The sequence below is a fragment of the Protopterus annectens genome, chromosome 4.part0 (genome assembly GCF_019279795.1).
Source record: "Protopterus annectens isolate FY-2018-M chromosome 4.part0, PAN1.0, whole genome shotgun sequence".
NCBI lineage: Eukaryota > Metazoa > Chordata > Ceratodontiformes > Protopteridae > Protopterus > Protopterus annectens.
This window is the reverse complement of record NC_056733.1, coordinates 1,690,931,976-1,690,947,283: the sequence shown is the minus strand read 5'-3', so window position 1 is coordinate 1,690,947,283 and position 15,308 is coordinate 1,690,931,976.

Sequence of the window (15,308 nt, the reverse complement as noted above, 5' to 3'; positions counted from 1 at the left end):
AAGGGAGTAGCCTAGATGAACTGGTAAAGTATGACATATGCTGATCAAAGCAAAACACATTACGCCTTTAGGGATACAGGCACATTGTAGCTACACATAACTACAAGACAAACAAAAAAATAAATAAACAACTGATGCACACAAGGATTCTTCTAAACTGAGTATAATCAGAAATAAAGCTGTATAGCCACACCCAGGAGATCCAAAGAGCTAAACTTTATAAGACAGAAGGATTAAATCATTAGTATATCTTCTAACTAGTACAAACAGAAGAAATTATAGTGAGTTCATAACTATTTGTGTAGTTTGTGTAGTATAAAAACAAATGTTTGTACAGTCATACCAGGAGCAAAGGAAAACAAAATAAGATTACTTATTTTGTGCCAAAGCAACACATTTCCTACCTACTTTTATAGCTGTAAAGCAATGCTAAACATAATGCTTCCTCTTCTTTTACTCTATAACAAAAAACTTTTTCCAAATGTGGTATATGTATGATAAGCAATAAAATAATAACAGAAAACAGACAACAAGATGTATAGTAAAAACTCATGTGACCTTCATTGATTGTTGTTAGTTTTTATTTCATCTGAAGTGATTTGCTTTTCTGACATCTGTAAGCATACATGTGATTATTTCCTGTTGAATCTAGCTAAACTGTGAGGTGACAAGGTTAAGTAACATGCATGTATGATGTTCTTATACAGACTTACCTTGATTCTACTATTTCAGTTTATCTGTATTTGAAAACTACCTTATTTACTCAGAGGAAGTATTTAATACAGCACTGTTCCATTCTGAATATTACATGCTTTACAATATTTTGCATATACTTTTCTCGGTAATACTGGATTGTCTGTACTGCCAAAATCAAGAAGTTTGGTTAAAAAAACATAAATTGCATTGCTAAGGAACCAAGCTAAAAGCATATCACCCACCAGGTGTTTAAATGGCAATTAAAAATGACATGACATGGCTTAAATTGTCTCTTAAAGCCATTACTTTTAAGAATGAGTTTGAGTCTGACAACACCATTAATACCATGAAGCATGTCAGCTTTTAGCTTAGTTACCCCTTTATAGCCAGCTGTCTCAGTCTTATAAAATGTGTCACCACATCTAACAGCAGTATGCTCTAATGCTCCTGACAACATTCCCTCCTCCTTCCTACAATGTGCTGCTGATGGTATAGCTCTCCCAATCAGCATCATTATAAACAGATCTATAAAGGAATCATCCATCCCTAAACTCTGGCGCTCAGCTTATATTTTTCCTCTTCATAAAGGAGGCAAAAACACCAGCATCTCAAACTTCTGCCCTATTGCTCTGCTTTCACTAATCTCCAAAATCCTAGAAAAGTGCATCCACCTCCAACTTATGCCTTTCCTGACCCAAAACAATCTTCTTACACCTACCCAACATGGCTTCTGCCCAGGCCATAGCACTATAACTGCTCTACTCTCTTTCCTAGAAACTGTCAATCAAGCCTGTGATTCAAGACACTTGGTTTCTACTGTTTTGCTCGATCTTTCTAAAGCCTTCAATACTGTTTCCCACAAATACCTTCTCTATCATCTCTCAAATCTTCACCTCTCATCAAACACTTTATCCTGCTTCTCCAGTTATCTATCAGACAGATCGCAAACAGTTAAACAGAAGAACTCCACCTCTTCCTTCTTACCTACCCCAACTGGTGTACCACAGGGATCCATCCTTGGGCCTATGCTTTTTAATAACTTCATCAATAACTTTCACATTGCTATTCCTGATGCCAACATCATTCAATACGTGGATGATTCTACCTTAGTCTGCTCTGCCACAAACCGCTCTGAATTGCTGACTAAAACCTAAACTGCTTTTTCAACAACCGAAAACTGAATGCACCAAAACCACCTCTCTCTCAATGCAAATAAATCAAAAATTCTACTATTCCCTCCCACAAAGACTTATTCCTACAACAAAATGCTTTCAAAGTCCTTAGTCAAATCAACTCACCTATAGAAGTGGTTCCTTCTGCTAAACTACTTGGCATTACTATTGATGAACAGCTCAAGTTTGATATCCATTTTCAACAAAATATAAAAAAAAACACCAAAAGCTAAGTATGCTGTACAGGAACAATCGCTTTCTCTCCAACTCTACTAGGCAAACTCTGGCCACTACTTAACTACTTTCTTCCTTATTATATGGAGCCCCTCTCCTTACCGACAAGTCCTCCTCTATCACCTCCAAACTAGAAAACTGCCACAATAAAATCTATAAATTTGCCACCTAATCCAAAACTTCCACTCATCATTGCCTTACCCTACTATCCCTGAATTGGCTTGAACTCCCAAACTACCTAGACTACCTCCAACTAACCACTGCACACAGACTTGTATTTCACCCAACAAAATGTCCAGCTCTAACAAATATCCTTACACCCCCAACAGAACTCTCAGATCGGAACATCAAAACTTAATTGCTATCCATAAACCTAAATGTCCTGCTTGCCAACTTCTCCTCTCTTTCTCACTAGGCAAAAAATGGAATTCTCTTCCTTCCACTCAACCATACTAAACTCAGAAAACTTCAAAACCCAGCTTTTCAAACACCTGTCCACTAAATGGAAAAGTATCTGCCTTCACCCCACCTAATCATTCTAAGTATATGCCCCCAGGGGTTTCTCTCTCAGGTTCCTAAGCTCTCCATAACTCCAATGGCTATTTTCCAATCAGTGTATCTAAGATCTCTGCAAATCTTATAGCTACTTATCACACAACTCAACTTTGTAAATATTGTAAATAGCATTTTACTTAAATGTGTGCATGTAAAGTGTATCCACATTTACTTAAATGTATGTATGTAAAAATGCCCACACCTAATACATGAGTGTTTGCTCAAATGACACTGTATAACCCTTAAGATTACCCACAATGAATTATGCTGACTATGCGTGACACTGAATGTACTTATGTGTTAACTGTTCTATATAATGTCAATAAGAAAGCGTTTCCAGGCAGCACAGCAGAATAATTTACGTAGCAATATAAACAGCCAAATTTCTTTTATTCCACAAACAGAAAGTAAAATTAAGTTCCAAGCAGGTTAAAGTAAAATTGGATTCCAGACAGGTTACAAGACAAATATTGAACACAAGCGCTTTCGCTCGGAATATTCCGAGCTTTCTCAAGTAAAACAATTCAATCCTTATTCTATTATTAATACTTGAGAAAGCTCGGAATATTCCGAGCGAAAGCGCTTGTGTTCAATATTTGTCTTGTAACCTGTCTGGAATCCAATTTTACTTTAACCTGCTTGGAACTTAATTTTACTTTCTGTTTGTGGAATAAAATAAATTTGGCTGTTTATATTGCCACATAAATTATTCTGCTGAGCTGCCTGGAAACGCTTTCTTATTGGTCTTGTTCGCTGTTTATACATTTTTTTTGTTCTATATAATGTATCTTTTATACTTTTGTATCTTTTGTATCTAAACTGTTTAATGTATCTTGGAGCTTTTCTCACCGGGCCTCCACTGAAAATGGGTCATTTTGGCCCTATGGACGACCCTAGTAATCAAACTGGAAATAAATAGTATGTACACTTTCTAATACACTAAACAAATTCACGCTGTATTCTTCCTTCTGAATCATGTTTGAATAAAGCACATATCTGAATGTGTCTTGATTTATGAGATTTGCTCAACAATTTGATCTTTTAACATCATGTGGCAAAACACAGTGTATTATTTACAGTAGCCTAAAGTGGTAACAGTTTATTACAAGTAGCTTTGGCATTGAGAGAGGACATTCTACCAGAAAATGAATACTTAAACTTATGCGTTTGCATTGGCTGCAATTATGACAGGCACAGCTTCCCTTTTTTGTGGTTGATTCATATGCTTTTGTTTAATATTCATTTTGTTTAATATTCTTATAACAGAGCCTCTGGTTCAAACTATTCACATGTTTAAAGGTAAAATGGTGTGTGGTGTCAATAACAGCATTTAAGCCTTCATAGGATCTAAGAATGTCTCTCACTGATGTATAATGATGTCCTATATATTCTTTGTGTGTTTGTTACACCTTAGTGTAAATATCTGCTTATCTAATGTACCTTAAGATTCTCTAACAGCATTTATAATTCTATAACTAACAATTGGACGGAACCTGTCTGGAATATCTCTCTGAAAAACCTTTTTAGTGCTCCTACAAATAATTTAACAATTGTTGTCTTGTTTTTTCAAATTCTGTAGCTAACTATATTATTAAATTTCAGTGAAAAAATGTAATCATACAAATTTGGGAGTATCAAGTATTTAACATTTAAATAAAGAGTTAACACATTCAGGCATACTAGTTCCAAAGCTCAATTCAGTTAATCCAAAAGACACAGTGTTATTCTCAAATGATGATAGTTTTTCCTTAAGTATAGGGCATCATCAAATCATCATATCTGTTTTGTACTTGGAAAAAGGCACTCTCTCACTCTCACTCTCTCACTCTCTCACTCTCTCACTCTCTCTCTCTCTCTCTATATATATATATACATATATGGGATCATTACTAAGTCCTGAATACTTACATTACCGAAGACTGGAATCTCGAGACCAGATAACCGAAAGATGAGAAAACTGGAAGACCAGAAGTGCAAATTTCAAAATCATGAAGTGCGGAGATGTCAGGAGGTTAGGTAAGTATCTATGTTTGGTTGTATTGGTTAGAGGCTTTAGTGTGTGTGTGTGTGTGTGTGTGTGTGTGTGTGTGTGTGTGTGTGTGTGTGTGTGTGTGTGTGTGTGTGTGTGTGTGTGTGTGTGTGTGTGTGTGTGTGTGGGGAATGTAGGTGTGTGGTGGTGTTTTTGTGTGTCTGTCTGTATAGTGCGACCTTGGAGTTAGAATATTTAAGTAGGGTGGTGTGGGGGCGCATCCCGTGACATGGAGGTTGCAGGTGGTGCTTGCCCCCTGCTTTTCTGTAGTGTAGGTTTGTGGTTTGGGTGAAGGTGTGTGTATGTGTGGTGTATGTTTAGTGTAGTGTTCGGTATTTCAAATTTCGCACTGCTGGTCTTCCGGTCTTCTCGTTTTTTGGTTATTTGGTTTCGGGATTCCAGTCTTCGGGATTTAGTAGTGATCCTATATATATATATATAAATATATATATATATATATATATATATATATATATATATATATATATATATATATATAATATATATATATATATATATATATATATATATATATATATATATATATATATATATATATATAGACACACACACACACACACACACACACACACACACACACATATATGTGTATGTGAGTGTGTTTGTATGTGTATGTATATATATCTATATATATATATATATATATATATATATATGTGTGTGTGTGTGTGTGTGTGTGTGTGTGTGTGTGTGTGTGTGTGTGTATCATCACATACACACATTTCAGAATATCAGAATATTAATTCTGAATGTCAAGTGTGGGTAAAAGTGTCAAAGAGAGTAGAGTATTGGCAGGGGTAACCTATATTTAGCATATGTACCTGAATTTACTGAAAGAGGGTGTGACTGTGTTAGATAAAAAGAGGAAGAAAGGGACCAACAGTGCTGAGATAGGAGAGAAGAAAATATTGCCTAGCCAGTGTTAATGCATGTTCGTTGATTGTTAGAAAGAAGTGAATGCTGATTGGTGAGTGGGGAGTGTATAAGGGAATGGAAACTGGAAGAGAGTAAGTCAAGAAACAGTTTGTGGAGATAATAGCATTATCTGACAGTCATTCTTAAATTCCTTGTTTGCATGTTTCTGTCTGGACTTGGGGTACAGTGATTGGGGTTTCTTACAACTGTCATTATTCTCCTTCTTTTCATATTTGCTTTATTGATATCACAGTTGCACCAGAGAGGTTTCTTCCTGAATTTGCCATTCTATTTAGTTCAGATGGATGCAGATTTTTTTATCTAGTTTCTTGCGGGCTGGTAAAAACTGGAAGTAAATGTAATAGTTCTATCGGTTTTGTCTATTTGTGGCGGGTTACTGGAAAATGTGTGGAAGTCTTTTACAAGCTGAAGTAGGTTTGCTTTGGAGAAGTCTCTAAATATAGTCTCATTTGGTAGTTGGATCATCACAAGGCTTGACAGCAAAAAACAATTCTGATTTTGGGAAAATTAAACAAGGGATGAGGAAAAGTGGTAGGATATAAGTAGGATATAGAATGGAAAGACAGGTAAAGGATTGGATAGCTTGTAGCAGGGAGTGAGCAGAAATCCAGTTTGATTTCTGCCATAGTACACTGGCTGGCTGTGCATTTCCAGTTAGTGAATAACCTGGTGGACCAACCTTGGCTCCACAGAGGTCTTTTAGATGTAGAATATTGCAGAGTGCAATAATTCAGAGCATTGGAAGTAGGAGCTTCTCCTTTGTTGCATACTCAAAGCTGGGGGGACTTGGTGTGGACAAAGTAGACCAGTGGCTACCCTATAATGAAAGGCCACCTTGGAATGGATTCTTCTTGTTTGTGATGGTACCTTAGGTATCATAATTAGCATTCTGGCCTTTAAACATCTGCCCTAGTTATGCCTTGATTCAGACTGTGTTAAACAATGACAAATCAATTAGAAAAAGCCAGGAATTAACTCTAACTTACTTTGTAAGGTCAGTCTCATATTTAATGTGGAAACTTTGTTTGAAGGATAGCAATGGAATAAATCTGAATATTTATCCGTTTTTGGGGAGACAGTAACTGTGTCCTTTTCATAGTATTTTAAAGGCTGTCTGGTGTGCAACTGTGTGAGCTGTGCTATGAGAACTTATCATCTTCATTTGCTCATCTTAAAATATGGTTTTAAGGTCTGGCTAGTGTGCATTTATGTGAAATGAACTGGAATATGTATGCATTTGTTTTCTAGCTATTGTGTAAATAACTGGTGCTCAGTTTAATGTTAATGCACATTTGTATGAAAATAAATTAGAATATTGCAAGAATCACATTTTAAACTGTCCCCGTTTTTATAGAAGGTTCTTGCGTTTGCCTAATATGTGTAGTCTGCAAGTTACTTAAATATTGTTTGCTCTCTTACAGTCTGCCTTTACAAAACGAGTGTCCTTCGCTTAGTTTACAGTCTGCCTTTACACAACTAGTATGCATTTGCATGAAATGTGCTGCAGTTTTTTCTCTCTCTCCCTCTCACTCTCTCTCTTTCTGTCTCTCCTTGGGTGCTGTATTTGTAAAACCAAGTTGAAACTGTTCCTGATTTTGCAGAATTTCCCTAAGTTTGCTTCATCTTGATCTGTCTTAACAGAATTTGGGGTCAACTGTCCACACAAGTTACTAAATACCAAACTACTGGGTCAGATCTTAAGAATATGTTGTCAATGTCATACTCAATTTTCCAAAGAGATAATAATGCATTTTCGACAATTAGCTTTAGTCCATGATTCTGGCACTAGTTATTTGCTCGGGACAAGCTTGCTCCTTGCTAGTCATTATTTGCTTCATTTCATTATTACTAAAACATTTGTCATAGAGGAGGGGGTGTTAGAAAACAATCTGGGCAACTGGGGGGGAGGGGCTGTTAAAAAAATTCTGCTCTGGTTGTCAAATATACTAGGTACATCACTGGACAGATGCTGCAGATGCTGTCCAAGAAAGCTAGAGGAAAGCAAATGTAGGAATTGTCTTTCAGGAGCAGGAAAAGTTAGGAGCTAAAGAGTAGATTGGCTTAATGCTGAATCAGTGGCTCCTTGGCTTTGGCTAGTGTGAGGTAGTGATGTTCATACTTCGGGGAAAGGTTAATGAAGTTCAGTCATATGATACCTCCATAAGATAACACATTAATGAACATGGTCTTAGTAATCATTACAATGTATGTACTTTGCACGGACATAAAAATTATCTTCTGCACGGAGAAATCAATTCTACACTATCTTTGCAAAAGTACTAATTATAAAGTGAATGTACTCAGAATATTAGCAAATGCATCATTAGGCACATGATGCTGTACGTTTATAAACAATACAATGTAAATGTCTCCAGTTCTGGAAGCACATCACAGAATATGTAACTTGTAATTTGCAATATTATTATTTTTTGCTGTGATATTGCTGTATTTAACAGGTTGAAGCTCCCATGCCAGGTTATATGTTTCTCTACAAGATGGTACTGCTGATTACTGACAGCTTATAAAATGTTAGAAACTAGAGGAAAAAGTGAAAATTACATCTAGTCTTAAGTATCAGAGTATCTCTTAAATAGCCTAAACATTGATGTTTTACAATCACTTCATTTCTGATGATGAGCCAATGTATGTCTGCAGTTTAAGAAATCACAGTACATAGTCATGTCACATCCCCTTCCTGAGGTCAGACAGCAGAGGAGGCAGCAATGCAAAATAGTTTATTCCAGGGTGAGGGTGCCCACTGCACGTTTAACTGAAACAAGCAACATTTGACAGAAGGGAATCGTCCTTCATATGAAACAAATCCCAGCTTAGGGATCAACATAAATTTACTTAAATACTCAAACACTGGACAAGGGAAGAATACAGGGAGGCTGTTTGAAGCATATAGTGTAGTATGAAAAGGGTAGAGGTAGCTTAATGTTTAAAGAAATCAAACATCATAGACATGTTAAATGAAAGGAGAGTAGAGACGGTCTGTATGATACAAGAAAATATTAATGAAGGGATGAGTCAAGACACTGGAAACTTATATGAGAAAAATGCCTTTGCTCTTAGGAAATGGCTACATGTATTGAATCAACAAATGAACATCCTTCGTTTGAGGTATAACACGCCCAAAAATGGGGAACAGATGGATTTCTGATTTGAGATGTTGGAGATGTGGAGCTGAAGATGAAGGAATGATTTCGATTTTTGGGGAGTATAAGAGACCACAGGAAATATGTAGTCAGGCAACCTATGGATTGCCTGGGATATTGGTTCCTGTAAATGTTCTTTTGTTTTAAAAATGATTAAAACAAAAACATTAATTTTGTGTTATAGAAACCCCCTTCACCTTCTTTTATAGTATAACCCACTGCAAGTAACAAAACAATATTAGAAAAAGAAAAACATTAGCCTAATTGAACTATACCTCCAAACCTCCAACCCCCAACCCCCCAATACACACATATACACAGAGTTCTGAAATTTATAACATGAACTGGATATCGACCTACAGGAATCTGTAAGTAAAACTTGTGGTACTGTACAGTGAATTAACTACTGTACAGAACACTTTTAGAAGCTGTGAACTGAAAAAAAAAATGCTTTTTGTACAAAAAATTAACAGACAAATCTAACTGCTTATACACATATTTATTTGCAGTTATGTCAGCAGAGGTAAACTAATTCATTGTTGCATTGCTTGAATAAGACTCTGCACTTTCTGCCTAGAAAAGTATGTTTAGTGACAATGGTTGTAGAGAAGGAACCTTTATATTTGCATCTTTCTTGTTACCAGGAAAATTCTATAATTTAGATTATATGGTTGTATCTGAACTATATTGTTATTGCTCCAAGATGGATGAAGTTATATCAACAAAGGTAATCAGTATGATGCATGTGGAATATTCCCCTCAGTAACAATATCACATCATATAAGTTTTTTGGTGAAAATTAATGTCTTCTGAGAACTTAGATATGTGAGAACAGACAAGCTGTTCTGCCTGTGGCCTAACATTAAACTGTATTTAACACACCAGAGGGTAATCAAGGAGGCCAAGAATGAAAAAGAAGGAAAACCTGCTCAACCTCTTTCAATGCAGAAGGTAATAGAAGTAAAGAGAGCGTTTTCTGCAGCTGGGAGGGATCTTATTCTAATCTATGAAAGAGACTACAGACTAAAGTTGAGCTATGAGCTATTATGTGGATATTATTCCTGGAGGTTTGGAACACACAGCAATAAGTGACAGTCAAAGCTAAATCTACTGCACACTGACCCTATCGTAGTAACTGATGAGAGTGCCAAAGGATGTAGGAACATATAAATCAATATCTTCTCTCTTTCATTGAATGGTGTGGTTCAGGGATGCCACACCAAACTCCTAGTTTATGAGAGACTTAATGCAAGGGGGAGTTTCAGAGACACTCAGAGATTAGCAAGGGCTTCATTTGATCCTTGCTCACACACACACACACACACACACACACACACACACACACACACACACACACACAAAAACAAACCATAAACATTTACACATCAATATACAAATATAATTGTGTAGATACATTTTAATCGGCTATTATATACCATTCTGAAAAAAACAACATCAGAGCTTTTGCATGCTAATAAAATATTTAGTTGTTCTGTTCAGGCATATGTCCGCCTGCATTCATTGCTTCTTTGCAGAGAACAGAAACTTTGGCTTCACTGTAGTCTGAAAATATTACCAATGTTCTATGAATTCCACAGGACTGTTTTACATTTCTTTCTTTTCGTCCTTAACTAATTTGCATGGAATACATTCTGTTCTACAAGTAAATACAGCATTTTCTTTGATACTTTAGGTCAGCATTTCAGATGTAGTTGTATGCATGCCAAAAGCATATAAATGTCACATGAAATAATTTACCAGTTAATTAATTAAAACACTATAATCTCTCCTTCTTTACCTGAATGTCAGAACATTCTGTGCTCCTTTTATTTTTCTCATTTAATGAGTGAGCAGTAGTATCTCATTTCTCTTGCTTCGGCACATTTTTTTTCTGCATTGTTTTCAATTTAGCCCTGCATATTTTTAAACAGTATGTGCCCTAATGATAGGGGTCTGATGCTTTACTTGCAGCATTCAAAAGTAAAGTTTGTACACATTCCGTTGGGTTTCTGCATTGCAACTCTTTCCTTAAATCTTGATACACTGGCCCAGTACATTTTATGCTGTCATATGCAACTTATCAAATGTGGAAGCAATTTCAGCTGATAGACTACTCAGAAAACTGCTTTGGGATACATGATTTTCATCAGAAGTCAGACAATGAAATAAAAAAGCCTATATAGCCAAGATTAAAAGATCCAAACAGACTGGACATTAAAAAATGTGTAACTTATCTTCTAAGGTTTGGCAACATAATTTGGGTCAATCAGTTTAAAATGGCAGGGTGGGCTTATTCCATTTATTGGCTGGTCCTATAAATCTGATAGTTTCAATAAATGGGGTTTCAATTAGTTAACCATAGAGGATGCTCTTTATACACATTTGCTTTGCTTTGTTTCTGAGGTGAAACTCAGGTATTCTCATGAATAAATATGAAGGTCCATGGTCTTGTTTTCAGTTCATTTGTTTCTAAATGGTTCTGATAATGAATTTGGCTCCATATACACTGGATTAAATAATTATAAAAATACCTTTTATCTAGAAGGTACACTTGTAGGTTCTCTCAAATTACAATCATAAGTAATGATTCACACAGTCCTGGGTGCTACACAAAAATAGTTTGCAACTCAGCACAAGTTGGTTTGCACATTGCGCTTTACTCTCTAGAGTGGCCCACTGGGTGCTTCACAGAAAGTAGACATTCAATGAACTGCATTTCTTTCTCCCCTGTAGACTGTCATTATTACCCTGAGAGTTCCAGTATGTTACACTAAATTTGTGAACTCTGTGCATGGACCAATCACTCATTCAATCACTGATGCTGCCTGACATATACAGTTATGGCAAACTGCAGTCTGGTTGACTATGTTTAAACCTCATAATGCACTCGCAGCCCCAAGCCAAACAAAGCTACTGACAAGGTCCTCAGCCTAAGAATACCAGATCATGTAGCTAGGAGTAACAGTTTATTCAATAAGCCAAAAAGAGTATTTTTTTTTCATGAGAGCTTTGAACAGAACTCTCTTTTTAAACTGGTTTTACGAATCAAGCAATTAATGAGTGCCTTGGTGCAGCATAATGTAAGAAACTCAATTGCTTCCAAATCTAACCCAGCATTTATTTTTCCTTTATTGTATACTATATAGTTCCTTTCCTCACTGAAAATAAAACACACGTAATTATGTTTTGTTAATGAACAAATAGAAAGTCCTATTAAATCAGCATGGTTTATTTTTTTCCTTTTTTTTTATGGAAGCATATCTGTGGCCATATTTGGATAAACATGGAAACCTGAAATTAACTAATATGTTTTTAATTCCCTTGTCATATGTTTCAGACATGTTAATATAGCCAGTTCATAACTTCCTATGTGTTAAAAGAAACATTGCAAAGATAAATGAATTTTGCCAGTGAAGCACTTTCGTCAGCACAAATTGATGGTCAGGACCTGAAATTGTGCAGTGACATGGAATCTGATGATATTGTAAAATGAAGCCGCAAAGGTATTATAGCCAATCTAAGCACAAAAAAAAAAAAAAATTACTTTAACAAATAAATGCAGGTAAACAAAGTTGGATGTCTGAATGTGTGACAGTGAGTCTGAAGTATTCTTAACTTTGTATCTGTGACAACAAATCCCAACGACAAATTGGTATCCTACAGATTTCTAAGAGGTGAACTTTGTCTGGCATACAAAGCATCTTCTGAGCCAATGCAGATGTATTTACTGGACATCAGGAAGTCTAACGGTAATAGAAATACTTGGTCTTGGGATCTAAATCTCTTTTACAACATCAACAGCACGGTTTGAAGGGACAGATACAGCTCACAAAAGATACAGCTGCCTCCCAGTCCACATAAACAAAGTTCATCAGTATCCATAAAGTGCAACTTCGAACTGTGGATGGGAAATACAAAATTTATCCAGGATTGCTCCCTATACTACAAGTGGACAGAGGCAGGTCTTAAATGCTTTATTCCATGCATGGGTCACCTCAAATTATACATGGTATGAGGCATAACTCTCAACCTCTTAGAGCAAGAAATCTAACCTCTTAGAGCAAGAAATCTGGACAACTCATAAATGAAAGTGGGACAAAGGCCCAATAATAGGGACAATTTTTAAATATTGCTCTTACATACTTAGAAAGTTGCTAGAACAACAGGTTTTGTATTAGCACTGCTTTTCTGAAGGATATGAAGTCTTAAACGCAAATGTCTGTTATTATTTTCTAACTTCACACTGTATTTAATGATTTTCCACTAATTTGCCAGAAAACCACAATTTTTTGAAAAATGGACCAAAAATTTGAGGCAAAAATGTGGACATTCTGTGAAAATGTGTACAGCTGAGAGGTATAGTATGAGGCCAGCTGGCATAATAGTTAAGGTCTTTGTCTCCCATGCACAATGTACAATGTTTGATCATTACTTCTGGTGAATGCTTGTTTGGAGTTTGCATGTACTTCCTGTTTCTCTTTGGGGTTCTTCACACCTCCAGAAAACATGCTGAGTATCTCCATCTGAAACTCACCAGTGAATGGAGCTTTGGGCAGCAGCACAGACTCTACATGGTGCCCTTTAGGGGAAAGGGTTGTAAAGACCAACCATTTTGGCCATCTCCTGTGGTGTGCAGTATCCTTAAAATAGGTGAACATGGATCATAGACTGCGTGCTGTGGCAGGGCTAGACACTCGATGGTGTAAAATATGGCTCTAGGCGATTCAGTCATGTTAATTAATGGTCGCCAAATGGGCATGGATATTTGCAGGGGTTGAGGACCTAGCCTACTTTGATCTATGCCAGAGACTGATGCTAATGGTGGGAAAAGTGTATGTGCCTCAATTGGCCAATGTGTATCTGTCATAAAGCCCAGCAGTCCTGGGTCAGTCAGCTATTTGCCAGGCAATGTCCAGTTGTTCAGTCTGGGTTACCTGGGATAGCTCTGTTGAGTGAAAGCTGGAAGTAAAACCAATCACGCTGTCAAGCAGCACTCAATGTAAGTTCACTGAAAGGATGGACATTGGAAGTGGATGACATAATGGTATGGAGTATCCAAGAGGGAGAAGATGGAAGGGCAATGCAGCAAAGACACTTGGCTTGGGATCCAGAGTCTACTACTGAGTGTTAGTGACACACTCCGGGCAATCAGACTCCAGTGTAATGATAGGTTTTGACTCATAATCTCAGTCTATCACCAACAGCATGGTTGTGAGAAAATGTGGCTAAATCCTTGTTTAATGTTTTATGATATTATAGAACTAATATGTCAAGCTAGTCAACTAATAAAGCTTTAGCTATAGGATAAGTGTTAAAGAGAGTAAAGCAGAACCAGTGGCAAACCAGTAGACCAAAAAATCCATGAGTGTTGTTGAAAATTTATTGTAAGCGCTTTCATGCCCTAAATTCTGTGCACTTCTTCAGACAAATACTCAAACAACACTAAGGACATATATACCATCCACACCTAATTGAAAGTAATTATACAAATTAATTATTGTTTATGTATATTTTACATTTATTATTCTTTATAAGAGTAGATGTATCTATCTGTTCGTAGCTGGGTAGTGTTGTCTTTGATCTGACTTATGAATGTTAAGTTAGCTTGGATAACATTTTAAAGTGTAGTTAGCTTTAAATCTTAATTAGTTTGTATAATTGCTTTCAATTAGGTGTGGATGGTATATACGTCCTTAGTGTTGTTTGAGTATTTGTCTGAAGAAGTGCACAGAATTTAGTGCATGAAAGCGCTTACAATAAATTTTCAACAACACGCGTGGATTTTTTGGTCTACTGGTTTGCCACTGGTTCTGTTTCACAGTTTTGGTGTGTTTGTTTTTTTCTTGTTAAATAGAGTAGTTTAACTTTAAGAAAGTGACCTGGATTACATAGACTGGTAAATTAATTCAGTCATCTACTTGATTATCCTTGAAAGTTAATGAACTAACAGGAGAAGCTTCATATAGAGCCAAGGCTGACAATAGCACATCTTCAGAGGAAGACTTCTTTACTTATCAAATAAACACTTACCAAGAAGTTGGAATTCTCAAGAGAATGGACTTTGTTGAAAAATATGATGCAAGATCCTAAGTCCTTTCCCCTAGTGACTCTTCTAAGCTCCAAAGTTCCAGATGAAGTCAGGATCTGTGTGGATATAAGAGCTGACAGTTGTACATGCACAAGTGACACTTCTGGTGCAAAGCTGTTCAAGAGGTTAAAACTGATAGGCATTTTAAAAAGAGAATATATGAGCATTTATATAGCATTAATAAGAAATATGTAAATAATGCTTTAGCGAAACATATTATTGAATGTCCTGAGCATTTATTTTTGTTTCTTCTTATTGAATAAATACACGCTAATATTAGAGCTGGGCCAATATCTGTGGAGTTAGAACTTAGAGAATTATGGTGGCAAGTATTAACTAACCCTTACACCTATCCTGGTTTAAATGAATACAGTTCCATTAAATGTATTTTGAAGCTTAAGGCCTTAAATAGACGTTAA